Source organism: Oryctolagus cuniculus, chromosome 5 (assembly GCF_051225735.1).
Source record: "Oryctolagus cuniculus isolate XC-2025 breed Fujian yellow rabbit chromosome 5, ASM5122573v1, whole genome shotgun sequence".
Lineage (NCBI taxonomy): Eukaryota > Metazoa > Chordata > Mammalia > Lagomorpha > Leporidae > Oryctolagus > Oryctolagus cuniculus.
This window is the reverse complement of record NC_142871.1, coordinates 152,806,989-152,833,539: the sequence shown is the minus strand read 5'-3', so window position 1 is coordinate 152,833,539 and position 26,551 is coordinate 152,806,989. Positions and strand designations below refer to the sequence as shown.

Sequence of the window (26,551 nt, the reverse complement as noted above, 5' to 3'; positions counted from 1 at the left end):
GAAGTTCAGTCCACCTCTCCTCTCATGCTGGGGAACTTGGGGCATGAAGAAGAGAAAAAGGAGCAAGGAAAGATTAGGTGCCTTCTGCAGCTGCTGTTCATTCCCACAGCAGGACTTAAACAAAGGGCTTGGAAAGGATAAAAAGAAACACACAAGCACGCACGCACGCAGGCACGCACAGAAAGTAACTCTGTGAGCCCAAGGCTTTATCAGGTTCCAGAATCTGGGCAGTAATTTTCTCAAAGTAATCCCGAGGACTGATAACCAGGTCACATGTCTCCCTTTCCCTTACCCTCCTGAACCTCTCCAGGAGCCAAGATCGCTGCTTTTGTCCCCAGAAGGCTCTCTCCCATCCCCATCCTCTCCTTTCCAATTTCTACACAGATATTCCAGCCTGAGACCACCGAGAGCTGCCAGCAGGTGCCTTGCTGCCCACTCCCCACCCCCTGAGCACAAGCTGCTGCAGCAAATGATCCAAGCAGCCTCCACCTCTGCCCTCCCCAACTCCTTGATGCAGACAGAACAAAAGTAGAGACTGTTTGGCCGGCGCCGCGGCTCACTAGGCTAATCCTTTGCCTGAGGCGCCAGCACCCCAGGTTCTAGTCCCGGTTGGGGCACTGGATTCTGTCCCGGTTGCCCCTCTTCCAGTCCAGCCCTCTGCTGTGGCCCGGGAGGGCAGTGGAGGATGGCCCAAGTCCTTGGGCCCTGCACCCGCATGGGAGACCAGGAGGAGGCACCTGGCTCCTGGCTTCAGATCGGCGCAGCGCTGGCCGTAGCGGCCACTTGGGGAGTGAACCAACGGAAAAAGGAAGACCTTTCTCTCTGTCTCTCTCTCACTGTCTAACTCTTCCTGTCTAAAAAGTAAAAAAAAAAAAAAAAAAAAAAAAAAAAATTAGAGACTGCTGGGTGCAACTCACAAGCCCTGAGCCATGCAGATAGATGATGCTCAAATAAGGTCAAGTTCACTACACAGATTTACTTAGGGGTTCTTTTTAAACTACAAGGTTAATATATTCTCTCACTATACCCAAAATGAATCCGAGATGACTTCAAGTAGAAGGCAGATTCTAAAAAGACAAACTGTAGGAGACAAGTCCCACTTGCTCCACTTCTGATCCAGGTCCCTACTAACACACCGTGGGAAGGCAGCAGAGGATGGTCCAAATACTTGAGTCCTTCCCACCCACGTGAGAGACCCAGATGGAGTTCTTGGCTCCTGGCTTTGGCCTGGCTCACTCCCAGCTACTGCGGCCATTTGGAGATCAAAGCAGTTGATGAATGATCTCTCTCTGTATGTGTATGGGTGCACACACCCACCACTCTGCCTTTCAAATGAATAAGTCTTTAAAAAAATTTTTTAAACAAATAAAGAACTTACGATAAAGCAAGAGTTAGAAGACAAAGAGGAAAAGAAGGAAGAAAAATTAGACGCCCTCAACAAAGGGAAGCTTCCGATACATATTTAAAAAAAAAAAAAGGGAACTTCCTGTAAGGTGAGCAGGCAATGGAAATAATCTCATGAATCATAGCTCTCATGATTGAAGGAAGGAAGTATAACAATGAACTTCGAGAGGCACCTGTCCCGTAAACTTGCATTAGAGAGAATCATCAAAAATGCTCAGTGATCCCAGTGAGAGTTTTTAAGTTGGAAAACTGGAGGAAAAGTTCTCAACCTGTCCCTCTCCGCTCAACTTCCTGATGAAAAACTAAGGGCCTGATGTGAAATCTGACAGTGGGAAGAGCCCCTGTGGACAGGAGCACCCCATCTGCAGGTGCACTCCCTTCCCGAAGCCCCCAATGACTCCTGCACGGAGGGCTACGAACCAGCATCTGAAAACTGAGCCACAGCACCCAGAGCCATTCCAATGGCTCAAACCCAAGACCCAAGACCTCTGGGGAGCCAGCCATCCGCCAGGCCTGAGGACCCCTAGGGGGTGACTCTGGACAAAGGCGAAACACCTGTGTGTGTCTGGGCCCGCTCCTCACAGCACCCTGCACATCACCAGGCCAGCGAGCTCCCTGGAGAATTTCCACCTGTTTTACAGAAATCAATTCCCAAATTAATTAAGGCTCCTTTCAATTCTATGTCCTGGTTGTTAGAAGCATTTCTTAGCTGAATGTCAGGAAACATTTCTCAGGGTAACACAGTCCACATACTTGAGTGCAAGCATCATTACCAATAATGACATTGAAGGCACCCGGCCGTGACCGAGACTTAACACTTAGCCTGTTTAAAAAAGAAAAAAAAAAAGGAGCAACACAGAGAAGGCTCGTGGTTTTTCTGAACTGTGCTGTGCATGTAATCTGCTGCAAGTTGGCGCCAGCACACGGGGTTCTAGTCCCGGTCGGGGCACCGGATTCTGTCCCGGTTGCCCCTCTTCCAAGCCAGCACTCTGCTGTGGCCAGGGAGTGCAGTGGAGGATGGCCCAAGTGCTTGGGCCCTGCACCCCATGGGAGACCAGGAGAAGTACCTGGCTCCTGCCATCAGATCAGCGCGGTGCGCCGGCCACAGCGCGCCGGCCGCGCCGGCCATTGGAAGGTGAACCAACGGCAAAGGAAGACCTTTCTCTCTGTCTCTCTCACTGACACTCTGCCTGTCAAAAAAAAAAAGATTCCTGTCTCTGGTCTGCAGCTGATGCCAAGGATGCTGGAGCAGGGAGCGCCACCTGAGCAGCAGGGGACTGCAGTGTCTGCTTATTTTTCTGTTCTTTGAATTCTGCTGTTTCTAGTCCTGGGTGAGCACAGCGAAAGGAAAGCTAAGAGCTTTGAGTTCTGGTGACTCAAACCCTGGCAATCCCCAGTTTAGAGGCAAGGGTGCCTTCACCCACCCATAAGACACAGTGGTGAGAAAACCAAGAATACTGTTTGTCGTACAAAGAATGGGATGATCTAAAGGGGAATTAACTAAGCTGCCTGGAAGGAAAGACAAGAAATGGAGAGGGGGAGAGAGAAACAAAGGAAGAGATGTGGCACCTGCACCATGGGTGGGTTTCTGGGGGCCTTCGGGGGGGGCAGCGGAGGGAGCATCAGTGTGCAACCCACTGCACCTGCCAGGTGTGTTTATATCTGAAGATGCCTACTAGCATTCTCAGTGAGTGATGAGCGACAAGACCCTACGGAAACAAAGCATCAGAGCAAGGCGAGAGTGAGTGTGCAGGAGAAAGCCTGCCACACCTCAGGGTTTCCAGATCGGCCAGGACATTGGCCTTGATGCACTGGAAATGGGTGCTGGCCCTGTAATCTGAGACCGGCAGCCTTGTCCACAGGCTGCTTCTTATTCTACAACTCTGAGAGACCACCTAAAGCCTCGGCTTTGGTAAAAGTGGTTGTGCAAGAAGCCTGAAATCAATGAACTCTAAGTTGTCTTTTTCCCCATTCCACCAGTCAGGGGTGCAGCCTCCCTCTGCAGCCCCATTCCCGCCATGTCCTTCCACAACCACACGATCCTCTTTCAGTCCCTGCACACTCCTCCCCTGTCAATAAATCAAATTAGTACATACAGAAAAACCTTCAATGTGTAGGGGCGGAATGCAACCACGCTAAAAATAAAACCCGCTTGGGGGCACCTGCAGACAGGACCTCAGTCTGTATCATCATCAGGCCTTGCAGAGAAGCCAAGTGTATGTGAAAGACAGATGGAGAAGGGCCCCTTAGGGAGACAGGCGGACACACCAGGCAACAACCTGGAGAGACCAGACACACGCACGGGGAGGGGAGCAAAACTTAGCTCAAACGTCACCGTGACTATATATGGGTTCAATATCATAGACACACACTCATTTTAAAGCAGCTTTAATATTCACACAGAAGAGGCTTTGCCTGACTGTTTAAAGTTTAACTTCCCCCTGGATTCCCTGTATCCTTTAACCTATGCCGATAATCACGTATTCCCCCTCCATTCAAACGTCTGAGCCACTAAACACAGAACAGCATCAACGGACAAGAAAACATAAAATAAGTCAATAAGAACATAATTCAAACAGCTCACAGGGCTCCATAGTTCTCAGTGCCTCTCCCCACCCCAGCCTCATGGGGGCCTGCTTCAGCAAAATGCCACAGGTGAACGGCAAGAAGTCCCAGGGGACTCCATGGGCCACCCTCCAGATCAGGGAGCCTAAGGTAGATGTATGTGGAGGTTCAAGGCACCTTTTATTTATTTATTTATTTATTTTGACAGGCAGAGTGGACAGTGAGAGAGAGAGACATAGAGAAAGGCCTTCCTTTGCCGTTGGTTCACCCTCCAATGGCCGCCGTGGCTGGCGTGCTGCAGCCAGCGCACCACGCTGATCCGATGGCAGGAGCCAGGTGCTTCTCCTGGTCTCCCATGGGGTGCAGGGCCCAAGCACTTGGGCCATCCTCCACTGCCCTCCCGGGCCACAGCAGAGAGCTGGCCTGGAAGAGGGGCAACAGGGACAGAATCCGGTGCCCCGACCGGGACTAGAACCCGGTGCGCCAGCACCCCAAGGCCGAGGATTAGCCTAGTGAGCCACGGCGCCGGCCTCAAGGCACCTTTTTGTTGTAAGTATGCTACTCTGGTTATCCCCAAATAACCTTTCTTTACAAATGCTTTCCCTAAGCGGAGCTCTTGGAACAGCTGGCATTCGTAATGTGTACAAGATGGCCTTGGTCTGCAACTCTTGGCCTGACAGCTACTTAGCCGGGGGCCCTAGAGCCCCTCACCCTCGAGGCCCTTGTGAGTCTACCCGTCCTGCTCTAGACAGCTTGTGGGCCAACAGCTCTCACCCCCTACACCTTTCCAGCAGTTCTGCCTGCTGCCTCTCAGCCCCCACACACACACTGGCCCCGACCACAGGACAGCAGGCAACACTGGGAATAGCACCGGGCACCAGGGGGACGCGTGTCAGTCCAGAAGGCGGGAACCAGAGATTCCTGTTTACCCAGGGAGGAAGTCGAGCCCGGGGCCCAGGAAGGAAGGAGCCCTCTCTCTGCAGGCAAAACTTCAGGTCATCCATCGTGCAAATCCCACAACAGCGTGCTTCCCCTCAAATTAACCCTCCCCACACTCATGAAGAGAACCAGGTCCACGAAGCAGAACAATACAGTCATTTCCCAAACTCCAAGCGTGGGAGGTGAGCACAGCTCCCACGCAGCCCTCAAGGGCCAGGGTGCACTCCACCAGCCCCAGCAAAGCCCCCGCACCATCGCAGGGAAATGTTTCTTGGCCCCGCCCTCCCCCTTCCTCCAGGACGGGTGTTTCTGTTTTTGTTTTTTGGCTTTTTTTAACTGAGTCATACGAAGGAAATGTCAGGCCCTGGCAGGAACAGAGGTGGGACTGTCAGGAGAAGACCTGCCAGCTGTTTCCTCCAATAATGCAAATCTGCCTAGGGCCTGGCAGCGCTCGCGACTGCCTGCAGCAATTTCTCAGAGGATTTGCAAAGGGCGCGTGGAGAATTCCAAAAGTTGCCCCAATCATAAATCAAGATGGACAACAACAGCAAAAGGACCCGAACTCCCAAAAGGAAAGTTTCCACATCTGAATGTTAATTCCCCAGCAGGGGAAGTGACCTCAATTAACAAGATTTATCACATATTTCAGCAGAAAGCACAAGACCAAAAAAAAAAAAAAAGGGGGGTTAGGAATTAAAATTCCCAATTATGGGTGTGGCTCTCAAGAAAACTTCCTTTCTTAACATTCATGGAGATTTAAAAGCTGATGTTTTGCAATCATCCTGGCTATATTCCCAGGAGGAAAAAAAAATTGGTGGAACAAGAGGAGAGATGCCTAAAATTTGTCCCTGGTTCCTTAAACACTGAAGAACACTGTGGCTGTCCAGTCTCTTGTCTGGGAGAATATACAGTGTTAAGCTCAAGCAGTCAAACAAAATTTCCACGTTTATTATAAATAGCAAGGCCAGCCTTTGTCAAAGCTACCATAAGGAGTACCATAGATAAATCTTTGTGCTTGAACTTTATCGAGGCACATGCACAATGAAAGGAGGTGGTATGGACAGACAGGACAGACAGAAAAGCTGTCACAATAATGTTGACAATGTGTGTTGCTCTGAAAGTACAGGTTGAGGGGCCGGCACTGTGGTGCAGCAGGTAAAGCCACTGTCTGCAGTGCCAGCATCCCATATGAGCATGGGTTCCAGTCTTGGCTGCTCCAGCTCCCTGCTTATGTGCCTGGGAAAGCAGCGGAAGATGTCCCAGGTACTTGGCTCCCACACCCACAGGGAGACCTGAATGAAGCTCCTGGCTCCTGCCTTTGGCCTGGTCCAGTCCCAGTCATTGGGGCCATTTGGAGAGTGAACCAGTGGATGTAAGATTTCTCTCTCCCTCTCTGACTTTCAAATAAATAAATAAATTATTTTAAAAAAAAAGAAAAGAAAACAGAAAGTGTAAGTTGAAGGGCCTGTGTGTGGTACAAAGGGTTAAGCCTACCTGTGACACCTGTATCTAATACGAGCACCAATTTGAGTCTTGGCTGCTCCACTTCCAATCGGGATCCCTGCTAATGTGCCTGGGGAAGCATCAGAAGACGGCCCTAGTGCATGGACCCCTGCACCACACGGATGGAGTTTCAGGCTCCCAGCTTAGGCATGGCTGAGCCATTTGGCAAGTGAACCAGTGGATGAAGGTGCTCTCTCTCTCTAACTCTGCCTTTAAAAAAAAAAAAAAAAAAAAAAGGAAGTATAGATTGAGTCTCCCTTAACAATGTTTGGAACTAGAAGGGTTTCAGAATTTAAATTGCTAAGTCTATACATGAAATCAGTTTGTGTTTCACACAGCCTGAAGGCAATTTTATACAACAGGGTTTTTTTTTTAAAGATTTATTTATTTACTTGAAAGTCAGAGTTACACAGAGAGAGAAGGAAAGAAAGAGAGAGAGAGAGAGGTCTTCTATCCGCTGGTTCACTCACCAATTGGCCGCAACAGCCAGAGTTGTGCTGATCTGAAGCCAGGAGCCAGGAGGTGCAGGGGCCCAAGGACTTAGGCCATCTTCTACTGGTTTCCTAGGCCATAGCAGAGAGCTGGATCAGAAGTGGAGCAGCCGGGACTTGAACCGGCGCCCATATGGGATGCCAGCACTGCAGGCGGTGGCTTTACCCACTACGCCACAGCGCCAGCCCCTATACAACAGTTTTGAGTGGTGCCATCTTGGTGCTCAAGAAGTTTCAGATTCTGGAGTATTTCAGATTTCACATTTTCACATTTCAAGCGCTCGACCTGCATTTACTGCAGAAACCACACACTTGCTTGAACTAGTAGACGGGACATTCCCTGGGCATGCAGCACTATTTTACCCTTCTGTTATCACTGTTGAGTCCAACAGACCTAGTGCCTGGCTAGGCACACAATATAAACCCGGATGCTCTAACTACCCCTGGTGACGATGAGGAAAGAATGCGCCAGTAGTTTAATGAGGGGGCTGATGCCTCTTGGGACAAAAATCAGTGACTAGGAAGCAAAGGGAGGTGGTGGCTTCAGAATCAGTTCACAGGCATCCTTTCAAACTACACAGCCCAGGAGTAATCCATACAGACCTGCCCTCTGTCCCCTCTTCCTCCTCGCAGACCCTCTGGAGGGCTAGGGGGCTTTGAGGGCTAATGACTCACGGCTTCACCGTGCAACCTTCAGGATAAATTGGGGCAGTGCCCCTGTTCCTGCTGGTTGGGGGTGCAGTATCCCAGCTTCCTGGGCCACCATCTCACGCCTTTCCGTCAGCTCCATGCACAGCCTTCTGTGAGAGCTGGGCTTCCCCATTTCTGAGTCTCTTTGGGGTTCCACGGGGCTAAGTGGCTCACACACTAACATTCCTCTTGAGATTCTTGGGGTACGGCTTTTTCTGCTCAGCTGGGGCAGTGACGCCGCCTTGCAAAAATGTGTTCGCAGCTCTGAGCTGCTGCAGTCTCTTCTCCTAATCTCCTATCTTCTGGAGGCCTCCACGCTTTGTATTCTATCACTTTCTCATCTTGCAGGCATTCTGGGAGCACCAGAGAAACACGCATGTTCACTCCACCGTGTTTTGTGAAGTCACCTTGATTGATTCTTCACTTGTCCATCTCCCCTGAAAGCGCTAAAGTCCAAAGGAGCAGGGGTTCATGCTCCCTGAACCTAGCTCAGCCCAGAAGCACAGCAATTTTCATATTTGGTGAACAAATGAACAATTTTCAAAGCATAAAGATCACAGAGCTTGAAGCAGTCAAAGGATTTTCGAATCTCTCCGCTACCCTCTGCCCTGGTCCTGGGTCTCTCCGCCATCTCAGGGCAAAGACTTAAAGCTCCAGGTGAATGCTCTAAGCTCCTGTGCACAAGTCCCTCGGCCAGGGGCTTGCACAGTTTTCTGCCTGCAACCCAGAGTACAGAATACATCTTCTGCTGCAATGCACTGTATATTCACACACAGCTCATGAAAACACATCTAAACCCCACGCACCAGTGCTTACCCCGACGACATGAGATGGCCTCTGATACCTACTATTCTACTTTAGTTTGCCTCCTAAAAAAAAAAAAAATCCCAGCCTTGATTCACAGAACTGATTTCACAACCTCCTAATGGGGGATGAGGCACGATGTATGTAACTTCTTATTCAACTTCTCACGTCTCAAGGCAGATGTGGCTTTCCCTGACTCCCTACACAAGGGTTAGTAGCCCTCCTTTAGTCTCCCAGAGGATCTGATCCTTCTTATTATTCTACAGAACACGTAAGAGGTCTAGGGATCCAAGAGAATTGCATACATGGCCATGCAAAGGCTTGTACGTGCATGTTCACAGCACCACTGCTCACAACAGCCCAAAGACAGAAACAGCCCAAATGTCCATCATGAACGTACAAACAGGACATGATACATACGATCAAAGGAATTGCATTCGGCCTTAGACAGGAGTGACATACCTGGACAGGCTGCAGCATGGATGAACCCTGAACTATAACATGCTAAGTCACATAAGCCACACACAAGAGGTCACGTACTAGATGATTCTACTTAGATGAAATACTCAGGAGGTAACTTCGTGGTTGCCAGAGGCTAAGGATGGGAAGAGGATTGTGGATGAGCGATGAAGAGTATGGTTATTTCTTTGGGGATTAGGAAAATAGCTCAAAAAGTGGATGTAAGGTTGGTATTGTGGCACAGTAGCTAAGACACTGCTTGGGATACCCACATCCCACAATGCAGTGCCTGGGTATGAGTCCCGCCTCCACTTCCAACTCCAGCTTCCTGCTAATGCACAGCCTAGAGGCAGCAGGTGATGGCTGTACCGCTGGGGTCTCTGTCACCCACAGGGAAGACCCAGACAGAATTCCTCCAGGGCTCCTGACTGTGGCTTGAGCTAGCCCCAGTGGTTTCAAGCAATCAGGAAGTGAACCATCTGATGGAAGAGCAATCAATCTCAATCAATCAATCTCTCCCTCTCCTCCTCTCCCTCTCCCTCTCTCCCTTCAAATAAATAAATATTGTAGTGAATAATGCACAACTCTGTGAATATATAAATAACCTCCGAGTTGTACGCTTTAAATAAGTGACCTGTGTGGTATGTGAATTATATTTTTAATAAAGTTGCTTTTTAAAAGAGAGAAGCCAAGAGGGAGCCCTGAGAAGACTCCACCCTGGCCTGCTTGGGCATGCGCAGTCCGGTGGCCCCGTTAACCAGTCCAAGGAGGAAATGGGCTTCATTTCTATTAACTGACCTCCGGCTTCCACTTACAAGATAATTAACATTCCAATATCCTGGATGATGGTCAACTAAGGGATTTCTTTTAATGAGAGAAAAACAATATTTTTCCCTGTTCCACTATTTAAAAGTACAGCTCACAATAAATAGCCAAATAGCCTCACCCATAGAACCTCATAGGAGGCTCTGGTAATACAAACTTTCTCAGCCTCGTTGGCGGGGGGGGGGGGGGGGGGGGGGTTGGGACAGCCCAAAGCTGCAGCACATTCCGCAGCAGCCTCCATCGACAAACTGCCTGTTTTAAGCTTAATTCCTAAAAACAATTTCAGCTCAGTTACAGAAAATAGTCGATCAGCAAAAAAGACAAGAAATGAAAGCTCATGAAACTAAGTACACAGAGGAGCGCACCCCTGTGTTGGTAACAAGAGTAATCCTTACAGTAACGTGAACTCCACAGCTTCATCTGCACACAGCAGTTTTTAGCCCGCGCTTAACTGGATGGCTACCACCCGGAAGATCCTACTGGTACCAACATCCAGGTCACCTGTGTAACTATGCGTGCTTGCTATGAATCTGACCCAGTAAGTAAACACCAGTTGCCTATCAAAAACAAGGTCATCAGGACAGGCATTTGGCGCCACAGTTAAGGTGGCTTCAGATACTCACACCCCATATTCTGGAGCTTCCGACTCCGGCTTCCTGACAATGCACACCCCAGGTGGCAGGAGATGATGGCTCAAGTACTTGAGTCACCCAGACTGAGTTCCAGGCTCCTAATTTGGCTGTTGTGACTAGGAATGAAAGAGCTTCCCATGTGTCTCTGTCTCTCTGGCTTTTAAATAAAGTGAAAATGAAATAAAACCACAAAGCAGGACAAAACCAACAGTCACAATAATCCCCAGCCCCTCCTTTTCCCCAAATAAATAAATAAATAAAAAAGGCTTTAAAACTCAGCTATCGATGGCTGCAGAATGGCCAAAAGTAAAGCAATGTCTAAACAAAATAAAGACTAACACGACACAGAACTACCTCAACATGTTAACTCCTGGGACTGGCACTGTGGTACAGCAGGCTGGGTCCCCTCTGTCAGCACCAGATCCCATATGGATGTTGGTTTGAGGCCCAGCTGCTCCACTTCGACCCAGTTCCCTGCTAGGAATGCATCTAGGAAAGCAGTGGAGGATGGCCCAAGTTCCTGGGCCCCTGCCACCCACATGGGAGACCTGGATACAGATCTGGGCTCCTGGCTTCAGCCTGGCCCAGCCCCGGCCATTGCAGCCATTTGGGGAGTGAATCAGTGGATGGAAGACCTCCCTCTCTATCTCTATAACTCTGCCTTTCCAATAAATAAGTATTAAAAAAAATTAACTTTCTTCCCACACTATTTCAGCTCCTTATGGAAGCTGTTCCTCAATGTCTTAAATACTTTTCTGCTTACTGCCTTCTTTTTTAACATTTATTTTTAGCAGCCAGAATCTATCTCATTCTGTAACCAAGAGGAATTAACAAATATCAGCTCTTAAGTTTAGCAAAACAAGATTTGAAACAATTCCAAAGTATTTATCATAAACTAACCTTTTAAAAATAATATTCTAGACTATCTTGCCCATTTGATCGATGTTGTCAACACTGATTACTGCGTAAAGTACAAAAATGGGAATCTGAAGATCAAATCAAGGAACTTCAATGGAGTGGGATCACAGGCAAGTACCCAAACAACCATCATTCAAAGATAGATGATAAATTCCATGGCATAACGTAAGTTAATTAAAATACTAGAAAAAGGGGCTGGCATTATGGCACAGGTTAAGGTGCTACTGGAGTGCTGGTTCGAGTCTTACTGTTCCTCTTCCATTCACGCTCCCTGCTATCGTGCCATATTTGGCAGTGGAAGATAGATGGTCGAAGAACTTGGGTCCCTGCCAACCACCTGGGTGATCCAGATGGAGATCCACGCTCCTGGCTTCAGTCTGGACCAGCCCGGCCATTACAGCCATCCAGGGAGTGAACCAGCGAAGGCAAGATCAATCAATCAATACTTCTCCTCCCTCCTCTCCCTACCCATATATCCAACAGAATATCATTCAGCCTTAAGGGAAATGAAGTTCGGATACATGCTATAATGCGGATCAATTCTGAAAAGAGCACGCTAAATGAAACAAATTGGACACAAAGGGCTATATATTATATAATTCCACTTACATGAAATATCCAGAATAGACCAGTCCATAAAGACAGAAAGGAGGAAGGTGGTCACCAGGGACTGGGGGAACAGAAAATGGGGAGTCAGGGACACAGATCCGGGGTGACAAGAAAGTTCAGGAAGTGGACAGTGGTGGGTCATACAGCACTGTGGATACACTGAATGCCACTGGTTTTGATGGTAAATTTTGCTATGTCTGTTTAATGGCTGTTTTTTTTTTTTTTTTTTTTTTTTTTTTAATGAATGAGGCATACAGCAGCTCAATGAACACAGGTCTTCAATGGCAGAGGCAGGCACAGGCCAGCACGCTACACGTCAGTTACATACATATTCACAAAGGATGTCAGCGCTCTCCCAGTTCTCCTGGGAGAGACACTGTATTGCTGTATTTTATGCACCATCAGCTAACAGAGACCACTGATGAAAAACACCTTCAGAATAAGAAGTAATGAATAGTCTCCGCTGGATGCAACTCCTTAAATAAAACATAAGAGTCCGAAAGTTAAGAATAACTCTTAAAGCAGAACACAACAAAGAATCAAAAGTGGAATTAACTGCCTATGTGACTGGTTATTTGTTTATTCTGCTTAGCAAAATGAATGTCAATCACTAGGATGAAAATCATTGTGGGGGTGGGGGCAGGTACTGTGGCACAGTAGGTGTGCACACTCGCAGCACCAGCCCATATCAGAGCAACAATTCCAATCCCAGCTGCTGTGCGTCCAGTCCAGCTCCCTACTAATGCACTTGGGAAGGCAGCGCAAGATACCCAAGTACTTGGGCTCCTGCATTCCACGTGGGAGACAGAAATGGAGCTCCAGGCTCCCAATTTAGCCTGGTGCAGGCCTGGCTGTTGTGGCCATTTAGGGAATGAACCAATGGATGAAAGATCTTTGTCTCTCCCACTCTCTCTATCATGCTGCCTTTCAAGTAAATAAAATCTTTTAAAAAACAAAAGAGCTACAGGAAAACTAACACACAATTCCCCCAGAGGGGAAGGAGGGGACTGTTTGATCTTTTGAAAAAAAAGCAAAGAAATGAGGGCCATGAAAGGAGCACACCCATCGGGTATTCCTAACTGAACTAGCAGGCCCTTTTCTTTCAAAATGCTAAAAGCTCCACTTCCCACCTACTCTCACAACTTCCTGGAAGGAGGCTTTTCCAGAAGCATGTTATTAATGAAAATTGCAGGCCTAGGGAGGTTTGTGACCTCCAGGCTCCTCATTCCTGAGCTCTGAACCTGGAAAGACTCACCCCACGGCCCCACCCCTTTCCCAGGCAGACAGACAGACCCTGTCCATCGTCTGCCGCCTGCCAGGAGAGCAGAGAGCAGATCTTGCTCAGAGTGAACTTCAGCAGTGCCCCCAGTCACACCCTGCTGCACGTGTGCAAAAAAGCTGCTCACAGCACGACCAGGGCTAAAAAGCTGCACCCCAGCCAGCAGCCAAAAGGCTAGACTTCCTCGTTTGATTTAACCTCATCAAAGCGCTGATGTGGACTCCAGCCCATATCCTTAGTCCCCGGGAGACTCACCTGTCCTTAGCAACTGCTTTGTCCTGGCTGTGGTGACAGAGAGGTTTCAAGAGTTTAACAGGTAAAGCGTGGCTCGGCACAGACTCCAGCTAAATACAGCGTTGATATGCAGGCAGCCAATATGCTGGATCCTAAAATCTCAGATGCAAGGAGGTATTTTCCAACATGAACACCCTGCAGGATATCCCAGTTAACAGGTCAAGCAATCTAACACCTGAACTTGCCCAGCTGCCAAGAACCCAATCTCCTGCCCACTCCGAACGTCCTGCAACCCATCCCTCCCCCCACTGGTGCAGCCCCTGCCTGTTCTATCACAGTGTAACTCTCGCTCCAGAGCTTCAAGCCAATTCCCACTGCCGTGTAGTGTAGCTTTTATCCAGGGCCCATTTAGGAACAGACAACACACCTGCATTCGCTCCTCTGTGACAGCCCTGGGTGTACGTGAGGTCAGCTCCACATGCGTAAAGGAGGCGGCCTCCTAACAGAAACAGCACGCAATCAACAAGATTAAATGTATTTGAGGAACCTCTTCCTGCGGCGCCACTGCTCAATACTTACTCTAGGCGGACGGGTCTGAAATTTCCTGAAGCATTTATAATCGGCAGACTGATATCCCACCTGACTCGTTCTTCTCAAGCCAAACGAATGAAGGAAATCCTAGACAAATCCTAGACAAAGAATTTTTCCTTGACTCTACCCAATTCCTAGGCACCGCCTTCCTCTTTTAAAACACAACTCCTTCATACACAGATGGTGCTCAATTTTTTTTAGTTTATTCATTTATTTGAGAGAGAGAGAGAGTTATCTTCCCGTGTGTGCTCTGTTCCACTCCCCCACACGCCCACAACATCTAGGGCTGAGCAAGGCAGAAGCCAGAAGCTAGGAGCTACATCCCATTTCCCACATGGACAGCAGAGACCCGACTACTTGAGCTCATCTGCCGCCCTCCAGGGTATACGGTCACAGGAAACTGGATTGGCAGCTGTCCTAAAAGTCACTTGATGAATGTGTTTTGACTTTTGTTTTTCCAATTGGCTAATATGTAAAGCATCCGAAGCAGAAATGACAACAGACAGAAGGCTACGCCAGTTCTAATATACGGCTCCTTCGTGTAAAGCTAGAACGCGGCAATGAGTAACTCGGTCAGCTCCAGCTCTGGTGTCCTGTAGGAGGTTAACTGTAGCTTCAGGAAGTAGACAACGTGTGCTAAGAACCTCCAGGTTCAGGGCCAGTGCTGTGGTGTAGCGGGTAAAGCCACCGCCTGCAATGCCGGCACCCCACATGGGCACAGGTTGGAGACCCGGCTACTCCACTTCTGATCCAGCTCTCTGCCATGGCCTGGGGAAGCAGTAGAAGATGGCTCAAGTGCTTGGGCCCCTACACTGGTGTGGGAGACTGGGAAGAAACTCCTGGCTCCTGGCTTCAGATCGAAGCAGCTCCAGCCATTGCAGCCATTGGGGAGTGAACCATTGGATGGAAGACCTCTCTCTTTCTCTCTCTCTCTGCCTCTCCTTGTCTCTAACTCTGCCTTTCAAATAAATAAATAAATCTTAATTGAGAATGTCAAGGTTCTAACAAGGCAGAGATGGAGAAAAGACCTGAAGTCTGGGAACAGGAGAGGCAGAGAGGAGCGCGTCACTTCCCTGCATAAACGCCATCTCCTCCTGGGAGCTGGCTCTGCTGCCACCCCCCCCCCCAGCCCCACCCCGGGAAACACAGCCCTAGAGCTACACACGGTTTCTGGTTTACAGAGTGAAAAGGGGTGCTCCTGGAACCAACAGGAAATGAGATGCCTTCTTGGTTTTCCAACAACTAGATGAAATTGTAGGGGGCAGTTTTCCCTGTTAAAAACAACAAAATACAATCACACACTGTAATTTTTGACACACAAAAGAAATGAACTGTCATCTCCGAAAGCCTCAGAAAGTCTTTTCATCCAATCACCACAAACTCCCACAATGGGAGGAGAAAAAAAAAAAAAAAGGCAATGCCTGTCACCAGCCAAAAGTGGAAAGGACATCCACTTCTCTCTCATGTAAATGAAGAGACCCAGCCAGCACACACAGGAAACAAATCACTGCCCCTGAAAAGCCAACAAGAGGAAAGGAGAGACAGCCCGCTGGCACCAGGATCCCGCATTCCTGAGACGGCAGGCGGAACAAACACTGCACAGTCACAGCGGGATGTGTGGAGCCTGCCCCCTGACGCAGGCCGGGATCTCCCAGGTGATGAGCTGGGTGCAGTGGGACCCAGAGCTCCGAGGAAGGCAGCATTTGATAGCGTTCCTGGCTGCACTTCTCACCGCGACCAGGGCAGAGCCCAGCCCCGCAGCCCCTCCGGCGCAGCATCCCTGCCTCCTGCACACAGCTAAATTAAAGATGGGCTGCGTCAGATAAGGCGCCTGGCCAAGCCCCTGAGAAAAAAAAAAAGCAGTCTGGCTTGAACTTTGTACTCCAGAACTGGGTCATTCCCTGGGTAAATATTCTGTGTGTGCAAGGAAGAGAAGGCTATAACGTAGGGGTATCTGATACAAAAGTCCAGTCAAGAAACAGTCCTGGACTCTCGAATCCCTTACTATCCCATCAAGGACACCCGCGTGGGAATAAGAGAACCCTGTTTATGCTCTCCAACAGTCGCAAATCTTTTTAGCCAGCCTGAAAAACAAGCACTGACCCATATTCCTGGGTCTACTGCCCCAAGAACTCAGCCCAGCATCTAAGCAACATAGTTAAATACTGTCCCCACTCATTCACCTCTGTAACGACACCTGTGACAGAATCCAATGGACGTGCTGCAGGAAGGTACCTGTATTCTTTCTCTGATTTTAACAAGAAAGACAGGAAGGAAGAAGTGACTGGCTGGCTGGCACAGTGGCTCACTTGGCTAATCCTCCACCTGCGGCGCCCGCATCCCATATGGGTGCTGGGTTCTAGTCCCGGTTGCTTTTCTTCCAGTCCAGCTCTCTGCTGTGGCCCGGGAAGGCAGTGAAGGATGGCCCAAGTGCTTGGGCTCCTGCACCTGCATGGGAGACCAAGAGGAAGCACCTGGCTCCTGGCTTCGGATCAGCGCAGCACCGGCTGTAGCAGCCATTTGGGGGGTGAACCAACAAAAGGAAGACCTTTCTCTCTGTCTCTCTCTATATATATCTCTATCTGTCAAAAAAAAAAAAAAAATGACTGGCAGTATAAGGGAAGGACCAACCAACTGGATGAAAATTCAAACTAGAAAGAAATTTCTTTACACTTACTGTATTTTCAGAACATGCTTCACACCACTGAGTTCTACACTCGCCTACACCTCTCATTCCAATGTTGGTTCTGTGTTTTGTTTTATTTAAGGTTCTGACTTTAAGCATCTCCCTGAAAAAAGAAGGTGCTGAGAGGCTTAACTCAAGATGTCAGAGCAACTGCGAGGCAGGTATCTGGCATCGTAGCCTAAGTCACTGCTCGGGATGCCCACATCCTGCACCAGAGTGCCTAGTTCAAGTCCCAGCTATTGCATTTCTGATGCAGCTTCCTGCTAACCCATGTCCCAGGAGGCAGCAAATGATACTTGGGTCCCTACCACCCACATGGGAGACCTGGGTGGGTTCCCAGCTACTTGCTGCAATCTGGCCCAGCACTGGCTTTTGTGGGCATTTGGGGAGTGAATCAGCAGGTGGGATCTCTCTCTCTTTCTCTCTCTCTCTCTCAGAAAATCAAACTTTAAGAGACAGAACTGTGATGGAGTCACAGAAACAGCTCTCTGAAACCTACATGGTGAGTTGGCCTCTTTGATGTGATCTAAGGAAGTGAAAACCAGAATCTAAAACTTTCCGTAAAATCGCCTAGGCAGGATTCTTTTGAGAAAGTCAACACAGTGACATCTGAAGTAAGTGACTTCTATCCTGCATCCCTTCCTGCAGACCAGGAGCACGTGGGACGTACGTGTATAAAGACAGAGGCTGGCACTGCCCTGGAGACTCTGGGGCACAGCCAGCTGAACGGCGCTGACCTCCTGGTCTGACACAGGGTAGGGGTCCAGGGCTCCTCCAGGCAGCAAGGAAGAGGCGTGCACTGAGGCTGCCTCAGCTGACGAAGCTGGAATCCAAGGATGCCTGGAGAAGCAAGCCAGAGCAGTCAGCAAGACAGGAGCCTCCCCCAACCGCTGGCCGCCTGGGCTTGCAGAAAACGCACATTGTGGTTCAGAGACATCAGTTTAAGTAGCGCCACTCAACGGCCACTTTCCAAAGCTCTGCGCTTCCTTTCCTGTTCTTGTCTGGACCGGCTGCAGGAGAGCCTCTTCACCTCTCCTAGCCCCAGCCTGCGCAAGGACTTCTCCTGCCTTGTGCCTTCTGCCTTCTCGTTTCTGTCTCAAAGTCACAAGAGGAAGAATCTGTGTCTACTCCAGATCAGCCCTAACAGCAGAGCTGTGAAGTTATAGGCTTTTGGTCATCGTGAGGGCCTGGTACAAACACCGTGGTCTCAGCAGTGTACCAAGTTCAAGGAGACTGACCAGAAAGGAACACCTCAAAAGGAAGCTGTGCACAATGGCAGGCTTTCGGAAGGGGCCAAAGGACCAGCAGCCACTCCACACAACCTGTCTAGGGGCCGGCTGTTCCCTTGGCAGATTTCAAAGTTCTGTCTAGGAGAGGTTGCATCCATGTCTCTCTCAGTAAGGCTTGGTCCACAGGTCTCTAAGTAAACAGGTATGTGTCAGACTTCCCTGTGCCCTAGGATCGCCTCAGGGACTTGTTAACACACTGCTACTTCTGACTCAGCAGGCTGGCATGGGACCCCTAAAAACTTGTGTTGTTAACCAGTTCCCAGGTGATGTCAATGGTGCTACTATCAGGACTACATACTGAGAGCCACTGGCCCAACAGACTAGGTGTCTTTATACAAAGCAAGTTTCAGTTGTTGTGATCTGTCACTTCTGTTACAGAGAAATTAGGTGGGTAAGTATCTCAAGTACATTTAAATGCATACAGGCTTTTTACGTGACTTGAACTTGGCCATGCCACAGAGCTGTAAACTCGCAGACTTCAATACAGCTCTGCATACGACAAGAGACGCATCTGGTCTCTGACATTCTGCGAGCCAGTGATCTAAACCAGCAGTTCTGAGCCAGGGGCAGTTTGATCACAAAGGGGACATGTGACAACATCTGGAAATATTCTTCACTGTCCCACCCAAGGGAGGGGTGGCCATCTGGTGGGTAGAGGCCAGGGAGGCAACCCAGCACCCCACACACCCAGGCCAGCTCCTACAAGGATTTGGCCCAGGCTGTCAGAAGTGCTGAGCCTGAGCCCTCAAGCCTCATTAGCAGGTCGGAGTCCAGCACGACCCAGAGCCAAGGAACCCTAATAACACTCCCTCCCCAAGCCACGAAACAACAGCAACCCTACCTGAAATCCAAGCGAGGCCCCCAGACCGGGCACGGGGCCTGGGAGGGCCCACACAGCCCCAAGCGGAGGAGCAGAGGCAACTCCTGACCTTCCCTTTTTTTTTTTTTTTAACCTGACTAATCAACTTGGCCATGAAAGAGGGGCTTGAGCACATTTCTGAATACACTCAGATTTGCAACCAAAAGGTTACAGAAAGATAACGGACAGAACATACACAGCACTGTCTTCAGACTTGGTTTTCACAAGGTACTCGGACCCTTTCTGAAAGCAAGATTTCTCCCAAGCCAGTCTCTCAAGGAGGGTAAAGGAAAAACAAAATCCTTACCCTGGTTCTTTTTTTTTTTTTTTTTTTAAGATTTATTTATTTATTTATTTGAGAGATAGAGATATAGACAGAGAGAGGCAGAGACAGAGCGAAAGATCTTCCATCGCTGGTTCACTCCCCAAATGGCTGCAACAGCTGGAGCTGAGCCAACCCAAAAGCAGGAGCCAAGAGCTTCTTCCGGGTCTCCCACACGGGTGCAGGGCCCCAAGGACTCGGCTCATCTTCTACTGCTCTCCCAGGCCATGGCAGAGAGCTGGATCAGAAGTGGAGCAGCCAGGACTTGATCCGGCACCCAAATGGGATGCTGGCACTGCAGGCTGACGCTTAGCCCACTACACCACAGCACCTGTCCCCCAACCCCATTTCCATAGACAATTTATGTTAGCCTATAAAGCAGCCGAGCAGAGAAAGCACTGCAACAATTACCTCTTACCAGGCCAGGAAGAGATGCAAAGTCAAAGCGTTTGTTTTGAAAGAATTACATAAAATTCCCAATTTATGACAATGACAAATAAAACCAGGTTCTCAAAAATCAAATCATTTAAGGCCGGCGCCGCGGCTCACTAGGCTAATCCTCCACCTTGCAGCGCCGACACACCGGGTTCTAGTCCCGGTCGGGGCACCGGATTCTGTCCCGGTTGACCCTCTTCCAGGCCAGCCCTCTGCTGTGGCCAGGGAGTGCAGTGGAGGATGGCCCAGGTGCTTGGGCCCTGCACCCCATGGGAGACCAGGAGAAGCACCTGGCTCCTGCCATCGGATCAGCGCGGTGCACCGGCCGCAGCGTGCCAGCCGCAGTGGCCATTGGAGGGTGAACCAACGGCAAAGGAAGACCTTTCTCTCTCTGTCTCTCTCTCTCACTGTCCACTCTGCCTGTCAAAAAAAAAAAAAAAAATCAAAGCATTTAGCATCATCACTGCACTACATCACAACAACAATAACTGAAGATCTATTGATCACTTCCTATGAGCAGACACCAATTTTAATATCTTCAATGAATTTATCTCATTTAATTCTCAAAACAAATCATGAAGTAGGTTCTGTTCTTAACTATGCTTTACAGTTGAAGAGTACGGCACAGAGAGGTTACATAATTCACCCTAACGGGATAAAAGGCAGCACATGGCACTTTCTGGATTCAAACTGCAGGCCAACAGGCTAAGAACACAGAAGATATTGCTAAAAGAATGGGAGGTAGAAAATGTCCAAGGAGTCATCAGAGAGAAACACAGCACTGCTGGACTTCAGGGGAGGTAACCCCACAAGCATCGCTGTTTGAGACATTAAAATGCAGAGCCGGCCTCTGATGGATGAAGACGGGCTACAGTCAGAGATGCCACAGAGAGCGGAACGAAGAGGTCTTGCTGTGTCCACGGCACTTAGCTGACAGCAGGTCCACGGACAACCTGCGGGCATCAGGTGGCATCTTGGCAGCGAGACCCACAGAGGGGTCTCAGGACACTCAGAGTGACAAGGTGCTCAGTGCCTCTCCCCTGCAGCCTGGTGCTGTGCTGACAAGCAAGGCTGCTTCCAGCCCTCGCCAGGAAAGAAATACTGAACCCTAGAGACCCAACAGGCCCCTTCCCCTGCCCTCCCCCAAAGCAAAGTGATGGAGGGTTAAGGACAATTGAAATTCAATCTTTTTTTTTTTTTTTCCAGAGAGGAAATAGCTCCCAGGACCTCCCAAAGAAGGAATTTGAGGGCAATCAACGTTGTGATAAGGGACAAGAAGGCTGGGAGACTTCAATGGCAACTTAAGTCACTCCCTGCAGGCCAGCTGTGCTGTTATCAGCACGAACTGTGCCTGCATGGATTCAGCGAACAAGGCCATGCACAGGGTTTCCTTGTCCCAAGGATGCACAGAACAGAAACTTCCTGAGGATTTAAAAGAAGAGGATCCAAGATGCTTGAAGTGCCCAGTGAGCTGTCAGGACTCCAGGAAACCAAAAAACACCCCTACGCAACCAGCCTGGATGTGTGCTGGCCACACTTGAGCTCACATTCTGTGGCAACGTGTCACTAAGCCCTACACAGCAAGGAGCCCAGAATCAGAGCAGAGAATGGAGCAACGCACAGCTCTGCAAGGCTTCTGCAGCCACGTCACTTCCCCCACTCCTGCTACTCTAGTTCTCCCCTGCCTGTAACTCCCAGCATAATGGAGCCATTTCAGAGGCAGCTAATAGCTGCAAGCAACAGGTGACCCAGTGGCAGCCTGGAGGGCCCGGGCAAGGAGAAGGGGCTCCATGGGGTGGCGCTCTTGGAGCAAGAGAGGAGGGAGTTCTCAACACCTGGACACCCCCCACCGCCCACCCAGGGCAGGGAGATGGGGAGCGGTCAGGAAGTGAGCAAGAGAGGTGAGAGGGGAAGGAAGGCCCCTGTGCAGATGTCAGCGAAGAGGGGAAGGCCTGTCCACAGGACTGGAGATTTGCCACCAGCTGCATGGGTGAAATGAGTGCTTGAAGAACTGTCTGGGGAGAAAAGCATTGTCGCCTTTCGTCACAACACTATGACATCTTCTAAGACGGTGACTGGCTCCACGTGTATAGCAGCTGGTGGCTTGTTCACTGGTTTCCTTTAACAAAAGGGCCATGCGCCATATCTTCTGCAAATCCACTCTAGTGCCATTTGTCAGAGCTTGCAAGGGCAAAGATCTAAATCATCTGCTACAGCCTAGCCCGGGGCCAGCCAAGGACAAAGCCATGGCTGCTTCTGCCAACCCAGTGATACTTTAGAGCTGTGACTGCGCGGTGACCAGTAAACCCGGGGGCCACACAACTTCTCCATGCCCACACACATAATGCAGTAAAGGCCAACAAGGCAGACTAAAAAGGGCCCTAAATTGCATGAAATGAGTCTGCCTCAGGAGCTACAGTCCAGGGAGCAGTGACCTAAGAAATACAAAGACTTGAACAAAGAGAACAAGCATTCTGCCAAGTGCATTTTTTTAAGGCAATAAAACTGATGAGGTGGAGGAATTATTCTCTATTGAGACTTCCTGAATAACAATCAGGTGAAAAACGCATCCTTTAAAATGCCTATTGGGAAGCAATTCCACTTCCAGGAATTTATCCAAGAGAAATAAATAGGAGGATGTGTACACTTATAAAGCAAAATATTGGGGACAACCAAACTAGCTGACCATCAGGGTCCTGGTGAGATAAATTCCAGACACCTCTGTGGTGAGCCAACAGTGCCGAGTAGAAATTCAAACTGATACAGAAACAAACTATCAGAGAGGGTGTTGCTTCTAAAAACTAAATTTGCAAAGTTTATCACAACATATTCAGGATTCCTTTGTTTTAAAATATAGCATATATTTAAATATGAAACATACTTAAGTGAATTCTTCCAATGATTATATCTGAACTGACAGGATCAGGGACGCTTTCACTTTTGTCTTCCTATTTTTTTTTTTAAGATTTATTTATTTATTTGAAAGTCAGAGTTACACAGAGAGAGAAGGAGAGGCAGAGAGAGAAAGAGGTCTTCCATCCGATCATTCATTCCCCACTGGCCACAACAGTCAAAGCTGTGTTGATCCAAAGCCAGGAGCCAGGATCTTCCTTCGGGACTCCCACGTGGGTGCAGGGGCTCAAGGACTTGGGCCATCTTCCACTGCTTTCTCAGGCCATAGCAGAGAGCTGGATCAGAAGTGGAGTAGCCAAGACTCGAACCAGTACTCATATGGGATGCCGGCACTGCAGGCGGTGGCTTTACCTGCTGCACCACAGCACCAGCCCCACCTTCCTATATTTTTATAATGTGTTTTAGTAGTGCAAATATCAGATTGAAAAATGACAATGAGGGCTGGGCATTGCAGTACAACAAGTTAAGTCACTGCTAGGGATGCCTGCATCTCTTATCAGAGAGCCTGGTTCAAGTCCTGGCTGCTACATGCTTCCAAACCAATTTCCTACTAACGCACCTGAGAGGCAGTGAATGACAGTCCAAATACTGGGGCCCCTACCACCCATATGGGGGACCTGGGTGGAGTTCCTGACCCCTGGTCTCAACCTGGCCCAGCCCTGGCTGCTGTGGACATTCGGGGAGTAAACTAGTGGGTGAAGATCTTTCTCTCGTCTTTCCCTCTCTCTCTGTTCAAATAAACAATAACAACAAAGGCTTTTCCATGCCCAGGCCTGTATACCTGGCCATCCTCACCATGCTGAACCCACTCACGCTGAGGTTTCCCACACTACGCAGAGAAATGCCCACCCTGAGAAACAGATTCTGTGTCGCCACACACTACACCCACAAGAGACCACTCAAGATGCTGAGAAAGTCTGTTTATTTCAATTCAGGAGTATTTGCCAGGGCCGGCACTGTGGTGCAGTAGGTTAACCCTGCACCTGCAGTGCTGGCATCCCATATGGGGGCCAGTTCTAGTCCCGACTGCTCTTCTTCTGATCCAGCTTTCTGCTATGGCCTGGGAAAGCAGTAGAAGATGGCCCAAGTGCTTGGGCCCTGCACACTCGTGGGAGGCCTGGAGAAGGCCCCCGGCTCTTGGCTTTGGATTGGCTCAGCTCCAGCTATTGCAGCCATCTGGGGAGTGAACCAGTGGAAGCAGGACCTTTCTGTCTGTCTCTTCCTCTCACTGTCTGTAACGCTACCTCTCAAATAAATAAATAAAATCTTAAAAAAAAAAAAAAAAAGTATTAGCCAAACAAGCAAGAGTCTAAAACGCTGCAGTTTGAAAGTCTCATTGACAAATAAAGTGATTCCAAAGCCAAGTGTGAAAAGCCTGGAAACAAGGCCTTCACTTAGCCTGAGGACCATCAGACCCAGTAAAACAAGAGCCACCTTGAAATACTCAAGTGGCACCCACGGATAGGAGACAGCAGAACTTCTGTGATGTTCCAGGGGACCAGGCTAGAAAAAAACCTGGAGAGAAGTTCTTGAGAGGCGAATTCTAGCCCTCACTAAGAAAGGGCTGTCTGCAGCTCGTGCCTTGCTCATTACAAGAAACAGAGAAGTAGAAAGTGGGTAGCCCAGGGCCAGCACTGTGGTGCAGTGGGTTCAGCTGCCACTTGGGACACACACATCCCACATCTGAGTGCCAGTCTGAGTCCCAGCTACTCGGCTTCGACCCAGCTCCGGGCTAATGCACTTGGGAGGCGGCAGGTGAGGCTCAAGTCCTTGAGTCCTTACCAACCATGTGAGAGATGGTGATGGAGCTCCCAGCTCCCAACTTCACCTGGCTGAAACCCAACGCTGCCTATTGTGGGTATTTGGGGGAATGAACTAGGAGACGGGCACTCCGTCTCTCCTCTCTCTGTCACTCTACCTTTCAATCAAATAAATAAATCTTTAATTTATTTTTAAGGCATACAAATTTCATAAGTACAACTTTAGGAATATAGTTATTCTTCCCACCATACCCACCTTCCCACCCACACTCCCACCCCTCCCCCTACCCCCTCCCCCCTTGCCAGTCCCATTCTCCATTAAGATTCATTTTCAATTAATTTTATACACAAAAGACCAACTCTATACTAAGTAAAGATTTCAACAATTTGCATACACACACACACAACTGTTTGAGAACAAGTTTTACAGTGAACTTTCACAATACAACTCATTGAGGACAGAAGTCCTGCATGGGGAGTTAGTGCACAGTAACTCCTGTTGTTAATCTAACAATTAACACTCTTATGTATGATGTCAGTGACCACCCGAGGCTCTTGACACACAAACTCCGTCAGTATTTGGACAAAGCCATAAGCAAAAAAAAAAAAAAAAAAGAACCCCCACAATCAGAGATGCCATGGGAGAAGCTTCTCCTAGACCAGTGACAGCAAGGTCTGAATAAATTTCCCCAGAGTCTGCTTGAGTCAATCTGAACACAACAGCTCCTGCCTGGACAATCCTTGCCTACTAATCCCAGCCAATCCCCATAATACCTCCTGAGACCCCCCAAGACCCAAGGATCAGCAGAAAGTCCCCAGCACTTTGGCAGGGATGAAGCACATTTGTCTCAAATGCTTGCAAGCAGAGCGCAGGCCCTTGTACGCACTTGATCTCTACCTCTACGGGGACGTCTAAGGAAGCCAAGACACCGGATGGCCAAGGCATTCGAAGAAAGAATCTTTTCAAGTAAGAAACTCCTTCCAGCAAACGAAGTTGTGGCTCAAAGTGAAGGAAAGGTGTGCTTTCCTTACTGCTGATATCCACAAACACACACTCACCAGCCCAGCCTCTTTCTTTCACCCTTTACTCCTCGTTTCTCAGAGCTGAGGAAAATAATCTATTTCAAGAGACACAGGGCACAGTAACATGAAGGTATGACAACATGTCCCATAAATGCCAATCTGGATTTTTGCATTCTATCAATGGACAATAAACATTTTAGAAAGCTCAGGATACGTATGAAGAAAAAAAAAATCTGACCATCAAATTTTAGTTACATCTTAATACCAAATTTAATTTTTTTTTTTTTCATTTTGTCTGAAAGGCACAGAGACAGAAATTTTCCACCTGCTGGTTCACTCCTCAAAAAACCTCAACAGCCAGGACTGCGCCAGGACACCGTCCAGAATCCAGAACTTAACCCGGGTCTCCCACACGGGTGGCAGGGACTCAGCTATCGGAGACATCACCTTCCTCCTCCTCCCAAGGTGCGTGTGAGCAGGAAGCTGGAATCAGAAGCAGAGCCGGCACTCAAACCCAAGAACTCTCACACCAGATGCAGGCGTCCCAGGGCAACATCTTAGCCACTGTGCCAGGGACTTTAACAACTGATATCAACAAAGTTTCCAATGGAATGAATCCTCAGGGGGTTACAGTCGGCTAGCCTTTGTTTTCTCTGTAACTATTTGATAACCATGAAAAAAGTTTGTTTAGTACTTCAGTTAGGTTTCCTCACTCCTCGATTTCATCCACTCTCCTACTCCCCCTCCTCAGTTGTTCCCTCCCCTCCCAAGGTGTACCTAGACTTCCTGGCCCCAAGGTTGCAAATTCCAGAGGCTGAAGGCGTATCTTTTTAAGAACAATGCAAAGTTAAACCAAGTCTGGTATACATCCAGCAGTCTGTGCCCCGGGTCATCTGACTCACCTATCCTAACTGCAGAAGAAACTGGGGCAGCTGCAGGTGGGGAGCAGGTGTCAAGGCAGCTCAGGTAACAGGTTCAGCCAGATCAGAACTGCTGGCCAAGGAAATGCATGCTGGAGCCGCCCCCTACCCAGAGCTCAGGGCCAACAGCTGCAAGCTGACTCCAGTTTTGAGTTTGGGTAAATTCTGAAGTATTCAAACATGGATTCTTTTATTCTGAATTTCTCAAAACTTTGGCCAAGCGCCTTAGCAACACCAGCGTGCTCCCTGGTACCTGCTCCAATGTGCTGGCTCTTTTCTAAAGCTCAAGTTCCTCTAGCCATGTAACTTCACCCAGGTGCTCTGAAAACCACCGAGGCACTGCACTGTAAGTGATCCCTAAAAGCTGAGACTCCTCACGGTGCCACAAAAGAACTGTTCAA

At 48.9% G+C, this 26,551-nt stretch overlaps 1 protein-coding gene and 1 long non-coding RNA gene across 10 annotated transcripts in view; both read right to left on the bottom strand.

Moving 5' to 3' along the window:
* The window catches only part of CARMIL1 (capping protein regulator and myosin 1 linker 1), a 317,914-nt gene that overhangs the window by 277,863 nt on the left and 13,500 nt on the right, over window positions 1-26,551 (bottom strand). The window lies entirely within an intron of this gene.
* LOC149126795 (uncharacterized) lies at window positions 12,051-26,550 on the bottom strand. Of its 5 annotated transcripts, none has more exons than XR_016234759.1 (6): window positions 26,133-26,550; window positions 15,109-15,214; window positions 13,932-14,041; window positions 13,780-13,851; window positions 13,374-13,547; window positions 12,051-12,315 (listed from the first exon to the last, which is right to left on the bottom strand). It is a non-coding gene; the product is annotated as an uncharacterized LOC149126795 (long non-coding RNA). The 5 variants fall into 5 exon arrangements; XR_016234762.1 differs by having other exon boundaries at window positions 13,374-13,504; XR_016234760.1 differs by having other exon boundaries at window positions 15,123-15,214.